Source organism: Rattus norvegicus, chromosome 20 (assembly GCF_036323735.1).
Source record: "Rattus norvegicus strain BN/NHsdMcwi chromosome 20, GRCr8, whole genome shotgun sequence".
Classification (NCBI taxonomy): domain Eukaryota; kingdom Metazoa; phylum Chordata; class Mammalia; order Rodentia; family Muridae; genus Rattus; species Rattus norvegicus.
Window position 1 is genome coordinate 7,415,856 of NC_086038.1, and position 10,437 is coordinate 7,426,292.

The window sequence follows — 10,437 nt, forward strand, 5'->3', positions numbered from 1 at the left end:
ACTCTCTTCCAGACAGGACTTTAAATGACTTCCTTTTGCCTGATTTAGCTTCCTCGTCCATCTTAAAGTCAAGTTCATAGCACAGCACTAAACCCGGAAGAAGTCCTAGTTTCCAGAGATGTGGAAAGGGTAGGATTTACCTTATGTTCCTGACATTTGCCCACACAAATCCGTTCCATCCGTGGGCTTTTCTTCCATATTTTCCCCAGTGCCTTGTTTTTCCAGTCTGTATTTGACTGTCCACCATTGCACCCTGTTTTTGTCTGGCCCTTTCATAATTCAGCTCCCTGTACTGTACTGTATTGTATTGTCTGACATTAATATCTATCTTTCGCCACCTCAAATGTAGGGATGCATATAAAGTATATCTTCGAGGAAACTATTCCTAAGTGAATGGACTAAACAAAGAAACTCAAGTACAAACAATCCAGTGTGGTGGCACATACCTGCAAACTAAGCCCCAATACTCAGGAGACAGAAGCAGCAGGGCCAGCCTGGGTTGTGCACTATGCTACATCAGTTTCTTTGACTGAAGTTGATAGCCAGCTGTCAGTCAATCACAAGTTCTTTCGTTCACATCGTAGTTACTAATATTAACTCAAGATACAAATCACACTGTAATTATGAGTGGTGTGTGTGTGTGTTTTATAGAATGACTTCAAAGGGTTCCAGAGGCTTAAGGGTTTGAGAGCGTTCTTACCAGAGGCAGAGGGAGAGAAAGTGACTTCTGAGGTTAGATATTAACCAGTCCATCTGGAGAACGGCTCAGGAAGTGCAGAGCTGCTGAGAGCTTTCGGGACTAGGAGAGGAAGGGAGTCCAGTGGCATCGCTAAGGTCTGGGTACAGGCAGGTAGCCAATGGACAAGCGTGTGGATGGTAAGTCAAACACTGGGAACCCAGCTAAACGGAAGCCCCTGCGATTGCCAGGAGTTCTCCACTCCTCTGCCCCTTGACATATACACTGAGCGGTCAGAAGATAGGGCTGGCATCCAGGGTTAGATATCTTCCTTTCTATGAGGTCCAGGTGAGAATATTGCACCCTTCCCTGGTCTGGCGTGCTACGTTCTGGGGCCTGGTTTGTTTTGTTCCACAGGCATGAGTGTTCTGTCTGCGTTTATATTTATGTGTGTGCCTGGTACCCAAGAAGACCAATGGTTGTGAGCTGAGAACTGAACCAATTCCTCTGTGAGAACGACCAGCGTGCTTAATGGCTGTTGTCAGGAGCAGACGCCAGATTTCCTCCCTTTTCTCCCCAAAAGGAGCCCAAGACTCAGGGATGTTTGTTTGTTTGTTTTTCAAGACAGGGTTTCTCTATGTATCCCTGGCTGTCCTGGAACTCCCTCTGTAGACCAGGCTGGCCTCAAAGTCTCGGAGATCTACCAGCCTTGGCCTCCTGATGGGGTTAAAGGCAGCATTTCCAACAAACTCCAGGGCTGCACACATCCGAAGTCATCAGTCTACCCCTGAGCCACACTCCACGATGGGGTGGGTGTGTATGTGGGTGAGCTGAGTTCTACAGTGGGGACTGGCCGTCCTGGGGTACCTGTGCTCACTATGGGTACTCAATGGGTGCCAAGAGTCACTACTTGGCCATGACATTGTCTGGACACGCCCATTCCTCATCCTAATTTTTAGGCTCAACAAAGGGTGAAAGGAAATAACACACACTTGAAGAGCAGGCTAAAACCGGAGGTTCAGCATGACAAAAAAAAAATCAATTTGGAAAATTGAAAACCCTCTGTCAAAAAAGTTTTTAAGATTTATTTGCATGGGGTTGGGGATTTAGCTCAGTGGTAGAGCGCTTGCCTAGGAAGCGCCAAGGCCCTGGGTTCGGTCCCCAGCTCTGAAAAAAAGAACCAAAAAAAAAAAAAAAAAAGATTTATTTGTGTGAGCGTGCATATGCCATGCGTGCGTGCAGGTGCCTGACTGAGGGGGCCAGAAGAGTTCACCAGATCCACTGGAGCTGAGGTTACAGGTGACTGTGAATAGCCTGACAGTGGTGATGGGAACCAAACTGATGTCCTCCGGAAGAGCAGCTCGTGCCCTCCACAGCTGAGCCGTCTCTCCAGCTTCCTAAACTTAACATGGAAGAGGTTCAGCCGGGGGACGTAGAGACGCGTCATGTGCGTGCGCATCCGCAATCTCACGCGGACGCAAAGTAGACAAAGAGGTATTTACTGACCCGTTTTATTTAGTTAGTTATTTTATTTTTATCATACTTTATTTATTTTATATTATCCGGAATAGTGTTTATATTAATGTCTGATATATCGTTTATAATAAATAAATTAATTAATTAAAACCCAGCTTCGGATACTTAGTAAAAATTCCACCTCTGCGGTGGTTTGAATGAGATTGGCTCCCATAGGCTCAAATATCTGCATGCTTGGTCCCCAGTTTGGAAAAGATTAGGATGTATGAATCTGTTGAGTAGGTGTGGGCTATCGAGTGAGGTGTGTCACTGGGAGTAGGCTTGAGGCTTCCAAAGCTCAGGGCCAGGGCCAGGTCAGTCTATCCTTACCACCCTCCCCCCCCCTGCCCCCTCTGTGGTCAGGAATCAGAATGTAAAGCCCTCAGCTACTTCTCCAGCAGCCTCCTTGCCTGCCACCACACTCCCCCCACCCCCGACCCCTGCCATGCCCGACGATAATGAACTAACATTCTGAATCTGTAAGCCAGGTCCCAGTGAAATGCTTTCCTTAATAAGAGTTGCCTTGGTGGTGGAGTCTCTTCACTTCAATAGAACACCACCTCAAAAACAAACAAACGAACAAACAAACAAATATCCAGGCATGACTGTGTAGCCAACACTAGGAGTTGAAGGCAAGAGAATGAGGAGTTCAAGGTTAGCCCAGCTACATAGCAGATTCCAGGCTGGGAAAAGCTATACAGAGCACATTTTTTTTTAAAAGATTTATTTATTTATTATATATAAGTACACTGTAGCTGTCTTCAGATACACCAGAAGAGGGCATCGGATCTCTTTACAGATGGTTGTGAGCCACCATGTGGTTGCTGGGAATTGAACTCATGACCTCTGGAAGAGCAGTCGGGTGCTCTTAACCGCTGAGCCATCTCTCCAGCCCCTACAGAGCACATTTTTAAAAAACGAATGGGGGTCTGGAAAGATGGCTCAGCGGTTAAGAGCACTGACTGCTCTCCCAGAGGTCCTGAGTTCAATTCCCACCAGCCACATGGTTGCTCACAACCATCTGTAATGAGATCTGATGCCCTCTTCTGGTGAGTCTGAAGACAGCTACAGTGTGCTCACATATATAAAATAAATATTGAAATAAATCTTTAATAAATATTTAAATAAATCTTTATTTAAAATAAATCTTTAAAAAGGATGGGATTACAGAAATGACACCATGGTTGACAGCGTTTGCTGCTCATATAGAGGATCCAAGTTCAGTTCCCAGCACTCACATGGGTGGCTTACACCAGCTGAGCTCCAATTCTAGTGCCAATTCTAGTGAGACCAATGACTTCCTCCAAACCCTGAGGGCGTCAGGTGCAGGCAAACATAAAGACAAAACACTCAGACACATAAAATTAAAAAAAAACAATCTTTTGAAAATGGAATTTTATTCAGTCATGCAAAGGGGTAAAACAATAATGTCCTTTAGAGGAAAATGATGCAATCAAAGATTATCATATTAAGTGAATTAAGCCCTATTTTCTTTCATGTGTAGATCTAGGTTTTTCGTAAGATACAGAAAGTCATGTCTCTAGCCTAGAAGCAGAAGCGAAGCTGGCTAGGAATCTGTAGGAGCCAGGACAGCCAGGGCTACACAGAGAACCCTGTCTCAAAAAAAAAATAAAATAAAAAATTACATTACACATAGGCACATGCCCTTAATTCTGCACTTGAGAAGTAGGAGCAGGGTTCAAGGCCAACCTGGCCGACATAGAATGTTTTGGCCAGCCAGAGAGACATAGTGAGACTGTTTAAAAACAACCGATTTTTGTTTGCCAGGTGTGCTGTGGTGGCTCCTGTCTGCAACCCCAGCTCTCAGGAGAATGGGGAGAGGGAAATCCACCTGAGTTCTAGATCAATTAGGGTCATATCCTGGATAATAAGCCAACCTTGGCTACAGAGGGAGCCTCTGTCTCAAAAACAAGGAGGCTGGGGACGTGGCACAGCACATTGAGGGCTTGCCTAGCATACATAAAGCCAGAACCCCCGGAACCAGAGAAATTGGGTGTGCTGACACACGTCTGCAAACCCAGCACGTGCCAGGTGGAGACCAGATGTTGAGGTCAAGGTCGTCTTTAGGTGCTCAGTGAGTTTGAGATCGAGGCTCTGTGAAACCCGACTGAATCACCAACGATAAGTAGCTAAGTCTAGGCTTGCATTCAGAGAGTTGACTGAGCCCTTGGTGATTCTGCTGCGGGACTCTGCCTGATCGTGCGGGACCTCAGGCTGGGTACTGTGAAAGTATTCGAACCTGGTGATTGACCCGAGGATCTGAGGATGGATGCTGTCCTTTGTTTTTGGGTTAAAAAATCACCTGAGTGTTTCTCTGACTGTCCATCCCAACCCTAGGTTGGAGGTAGGAAGGGGAAAAAAGCAAACCCTGGGTCCTTTCTGTTAGTATTCTGCCTAAGCTCCACCCCCCCATAGTTACCTGGCAACAACCAGGTATGCTCCACCCCACAGTTGCCTGGCAACAGCCAGGTATGCTCCGCCCCCAGTTACCTGGCAATAGCCAGTGTGTCTGACACTATGAAAGGGGCTGCTTGCTCCCTCCTCACTTGCTCATCTCTTGTTCTAATTCTCTTCCCTTCTTCCCCCTTTGTCCCTCCTCTCCCCATTCCCTTCTCTCCACGTGCTTATGGCCGGCCTCTACACCTCTACTTCTCTTCTCTATTCCTCTCCTCTCCTCTCCTCTCCTCTCCTCTCCTCTCCTCTCCTCTCCTCTCCTCTCTCCTCCCCTCCCCCTCCTCTTTCTCCTCCTCCTCTTCCTCTCTCTCTCTCTCTCTCTCTCTCTCTCTCTCTCTCTCTCTCTGCCCCTGCTACCCTCTTAACTCCCCTCTCCATGCCCTGAACAAATTCTATTCTATACTATACCTATCGTCATCCTGTGGCTGGTCCCTCAGGGGGAAGGGGTGTCCCAGCATGGGCCCCGCAGAAGCACCCCTTTCCCCAAACCTCACTACACCTCCATAGAACATAATCCCCCCCCCCTTTATCTTTTTATAAACACACCACTTTCTGTTCCCTTCTGAGAGAGATCTGTGGTCTTTGCTGCTGGTCAGCAGGCTCTGTCCTAGCCTCTGGGGACAGGGAGAAATGAGCTATGTCCACCCTCTATGTCGTTTTATGAGGACTAAATCCACAGGTGATTTGCCAAGTTCCTAGTAATGATAGGGCCCAGGAAGGACCTCCTGCAAGCTACGGAGGCTCTGTAACCGTGAGCTATACTTCAGAATGGCTTGGAGGCTCTGTAACCGCGAGCTATACTTCAGAATGGCTTTTAGAGTCTCGTGAGCTTGCTTATGTAACAGCTCTCCCTGAAGGCCCTCACACAGGCACTTAGGAATGTGGGAAGGACGACAGGGCCAGGCTGTGGGAGGGCTGTGCTTACTATTGTGTGTGAAGTCCAGGGGTTTGGGTTTGTGCGAGTGAGCTCGAATGAGCACAGCCTGGGACAGGGGAAAGGGAGCTGGTAGCAGAGAGAGGAGAGAGAGAGAGAGAGAGAGAGAGAGAGAGAGAGAGAGAGAGAGAGAGAGAGATACACAATGGGCAGAGTGGCTGGACAGGCAGGAACAAGAGGTGCTTTTGTCCCTTGGAAGCCTGGCCACTCCTCCCCAAGCCATTTCTTCTTGAGCTGCTAAGGCTTGAAAGCAGTCAGGGCCTTGAAACCCAAGATCAGTCTGGAGGGCCCGTGTACTGGTCCCGTGTGAAGCTCAAGGACTTTTTCAGGTCCTTGACCACATCTGGCTCCGCCTTCCCCACGCCGGTTCCTCCCGTGGAAAAATAATCCTCCCTACTTCCCTGCTTTTGCCTAGTTCAGAGACAGACCTGCCGGCTCCATATTGTCTCTATCATATTGTCTGTCAGGCTGGCCCCACTCCGTGATCCCCAGGCGGGGGGGGGGGGGGGGGGGGGGCAGCCAGCCCAGGCGCCACCTCTTATGACCTTGAGCCTTTCCTGAGGACCTGGCACCACCTCTTATGACCTTGAGCCTTTCCTGAGGACCTGGCAACAGCCTCACCAGGTCCCAGCCAACTCTCAGCTTTGAAACTGGATAGTTACCGCACGGAAGATTAAAAGGCTGTTTACGTGGCCCACTGACGCGCGCTGTAGGTGTCAAGTCAGGCTTGCCCTCGTACTCTGCTGTCATTCTGGCTTTGTGTCAGTGCAGAAACTAGAGTGGGCCCTCCACCAAGTCACAGCCCTGGCTCATTACTCCCCCCTCCGCCCCCCACGGCTGGCTAACAAAAGATGACATTGCTCAAATTAACCTTAAAAGACAAGAACACTCAGGCCTTTCAGAAGCCAGAACACAGGCAAATTCCTAGGAAAGGCGACATCAGGAAGGTAGAGGGGGGAACCTTTCAGCCTGCTAAGGGGACAATCAGCTGCAAGCCGTTCCTCAGGGAAGCCTGAGTAAATGGTGGCAAAGAAACAAATAGAAATAGCCTGGCTGTCTGGGGGAGGGGCAGGCAGGATGAGCTTCCTAGAGACTTACTGGATAGGCTAGTATTTCCCCGCCCCTCTTCCTCACTGTACAGTCAGGGACTGGTCGACTGGGCGCCCACCCACCCACTGGCAACCGTCACGGGGGGGGGGGGGGGCTCGGTCTGCACGTGACCAAGCAGGCTCGCCCAGCCCCCAGGGCCTCGAAAAGAGCAGGAGGCGAGGCCTTAGCAATGGAGCTGAAGCCAGAGAGAGCTGGCTGTAGGTGTCAGTCTGTCATTTTGCAGGTGATGCGTGCCTCGCTGAGGTTGACAGCCGGGTTAGGGAAGAGGGGGACCAGAATACACACTCTGAGCCCTCCTAGGCCACAGCTAAGCAACGAACTTACAAGGCTGGGAACATCTGTGCCCAAGCCCTGTCACACTACACACTGCTGAGGCAAAGGTTGAACCCTAACAAAGAGCGGTCTCCCCAAGACCAGGAGTGCCCAGAGGAAGTGTCCCTAAGGATAAAAGTAACCCAGACTCTGTTCAATTTGTAATAAAAATGTTGTCACATCCTGAGGCAGGAGATTGCCTGTGGGCAAGGGGAGGGCAGTGAGGCAGCAGCCTGTGTCCTCGCTAAACACACAAAAAAACAAGATAGAGAGCTCAGGAGCAAGACAGGGCATCACCCTGGAACAGATTTGTACCTGGCCGTTTTCTGTTCTGTTATCCGATTTTGGAGATAAAGTCTTGTGTAGCCCAGGCTGGCCCCAACTCACTCGGTAGCCAAGGATGACCTTGATCCTCCCACCTCACCTCCCAATACTAGGATTACAGGAATATATGTGACCCACTGAGCTTAATTAGGGTGGCTTGTGTGAGTGTGAGAGCTCACTGGACAACAGGCAGCTTGTCACTGGCTACATCATTAAAGAAAGTGACACTCTCTCCCTTGGTGACCATCAGCTGGAGGGAGGACCTCGGGGAGCATCAACATATATGTGCATGTATACATATGCATATATGTATGCATGTATGCATCTTCCATGGTATGCAGGTGGTGGTCAGAGGGCATCATGCAGAAATCAATTCTCTCCTGTCACTTTGTGGGTTCTAGGTATAGAACTGAGGGTGTCAGGCTGGGCCTCAATATCCAGGCCATCCCCTCCCCCACACACATAACATTTGTTCCTGGTTATTGGCCCTGTGCTTTCGAAATGGATACTCAGTTACACAGAGAGATTGTTGCTGAACAATCTCTGTCCCTGTCTCTTGAGAACCAACAGTGGTAACATTGTTTTGTCGGTAGTACATGTGTATGAACACACATGTCAATAAAACTCTTACTATAGTAATTGTGTAGCTATGTATCCGGTCTGCCTCCATGGCTGTGTGTTGGTATTTAGAAGTCCCCTTGGCTTTTAGATACATATGGAGGGGTTGGGGATTTAGCTCAGTGGTAGAGCGCTTGCCTAGCAAGCACAAGGCCCTGGGTTCCATCCTCAGCTCCGGGCGGGGTGGGGGGGGGGATAGATACATACAGAAATAATGTCATCTGGCATTTGGAGTTTGCTTATTAATCGGGACACAGAAGGGAAATGGAGAGGACCATGCACAGGCTGGGACTGACTGGGGACTGAACTTTGGTGTGGGCTGAGGGCTCATGGGGGTAAATTATTTTATTCTGTCTACTCCCATGCATGTTCTAAGTTTTTTATGACAAAAAGTGCAAGTAGTCTAAGGATGCTGCTGAGTTTGTAGACAGCTTGGCTTGCTGTGCATCCTTAGCATAGTATAAAACTGGCATTGTGAGGCTGGAGAGATGGCTCAGCTATAGTGTACTCATATACATACAATAAATAAAGCTTTAAAAAATATAACTAGCATTGTAAGGGCTGGAGAGATGGCTCAGCGGTTAAGAGCACTTGCTGCTCTTGCAAAGGACCTGCTCTTGGGATTAGTCCTCAGGACTGGGCCAGCCTGGTGGAAAACACAGCTGGGGGCGGGGGGGAGGGGAGCTCAGAGGTGCAGGATTGCTGGGCAGAAGGCCCCAGACTCACAGCTGCCACGGGAGAAACAGTGCCAGGCACTTTGGGCTCCAGGATGGCTCCCACTTGGTCCTAGGACAAAGACTAGCTTCAGCAGAGGGTCCTGGCTCAGGATCAGTGGGAGAGCGATGCGTGAATGGCCTTCCAGCTTGAATGAACGGAGCAGAGGTGCTGGTCACGTGTTCTGGAAACACCGAGTGACCGAGAGGCTCACGACTAGGCAGATTTCCCTAGGGTGCTGTGATCAGGAATGACCCTGAGGACGGAGCACATGAAGGTCATCCTCCCAGCTCCCTTGGTCTTTGCTGGAGTCATAGGACACCTACCTGGGCTTCAGAAATGACAGTTCTCCCCTGTTCTTCCTGGGTGACCTCAGTCAGGCGTCTTGACCTTCATGAGCCTCTATTTCTGGTAAGGGAGCACAGTGGTTAGCACAGTTCTGGGAATAAATGAGAAGAAAGTGGTTAGCTCTAACCCTGGAGGCTCTCCTGCCTAGGGCGCTAGAGAGAAATCAACATCTTTTTTTTTGAGCTGGGGACCGAACCCAGGGCCTTGTGCTTGCTAGGCAAGCGCTCTACCACTGAGCTAAATCCCCAACCCCAATCAACATCATTTTAAAAAATTATTCATGTTTATGAGTACACTGTCACTGTCCTCAGACACACCGGAAGAGGGCATCGGATCCCATTACAGATGGTTGTGAGCCACCATGTGGTTGCTGGGACTTGAACTCAGGACCTCTGGAAGAGCAGTCAGTGCTCTTTTCTTCTTCTTTTTTTCTTTTCTTTTCTTTTCTTTTTTTCGGAGCTGGGGACTGAACCCAACCCAAGCAGTCAGTGCTCTTAACCGCTAAACCATCTCTCCAGCCCAACTCATGATTTTTTTTTAAACATTTATATTTTAGGGGAGGGATACGAGAGACACAGTGTGTGGGGGTTGGAGTCCAGAGGCAACCGGAAAAAGTCCGCTCTTGGTTGGAGAGCTGGTTCATCAGTTAAAAGAACTTACAAAGGACCTAGGTTTGGTTCCCACAACACCCTTTTCTGACCTCTGTGGGCACCAGGCACGAATGTGGTATAACAGACTCACACAGGCCAAACACACATACGCATAAAAATAAAAGGAGAGAAAAAGCCTATTTTTTTTTTCCTTCCAGCATGTGGGGCTGCAGGGTTAGGCTCAAGCTGCCAGACTTGGCTACAAGCACTCTTACCTCTGAGCCATCTCAAACCCATCACATCCGACCCCTTTTTTTTGAGACGTGGTCTCCTGTGGCCCGGGCTGGTCGACTCTGCTTCTCTCCCCTCCACCTCTCAAGTGGGTGCCACGGGCATGTGCCACCATACCAAGTTCTACGGTCCTGAGGATAAAACCCTGGGCTTCCCGAATCCCACACAAGCACTGTCTACCAGCTGAGCTACATCCCCAGTCCTGTGGTCTGTTTTGTTTTTTTACTTAGAAGCTGTTTCTTTCAGCAGTGCACAGGGCCAGATGCAGGAAAGACGCTGAGAATGGTACCAAGTAAAAAAACTATGAGCCCCCAGCGAAGCTGTCAGTCCAGGATCCGGCTCCAGAAAGGTCCTGTGACCTGTTGCCACTGCGGGTGTCTTTTTTTTTTTTTTTTTTTCTTTTTTTCGGAGCATGGGGACCGAACCCAGGGCCTTGCGCTTGCTAGGCAAGTGCTCTACCGCTGAGATAAATCCCCAACCCCTTGCGGGTGTCTTTTCTAACCAGGGCCAAGTATAAGTCTCCGGGAGGT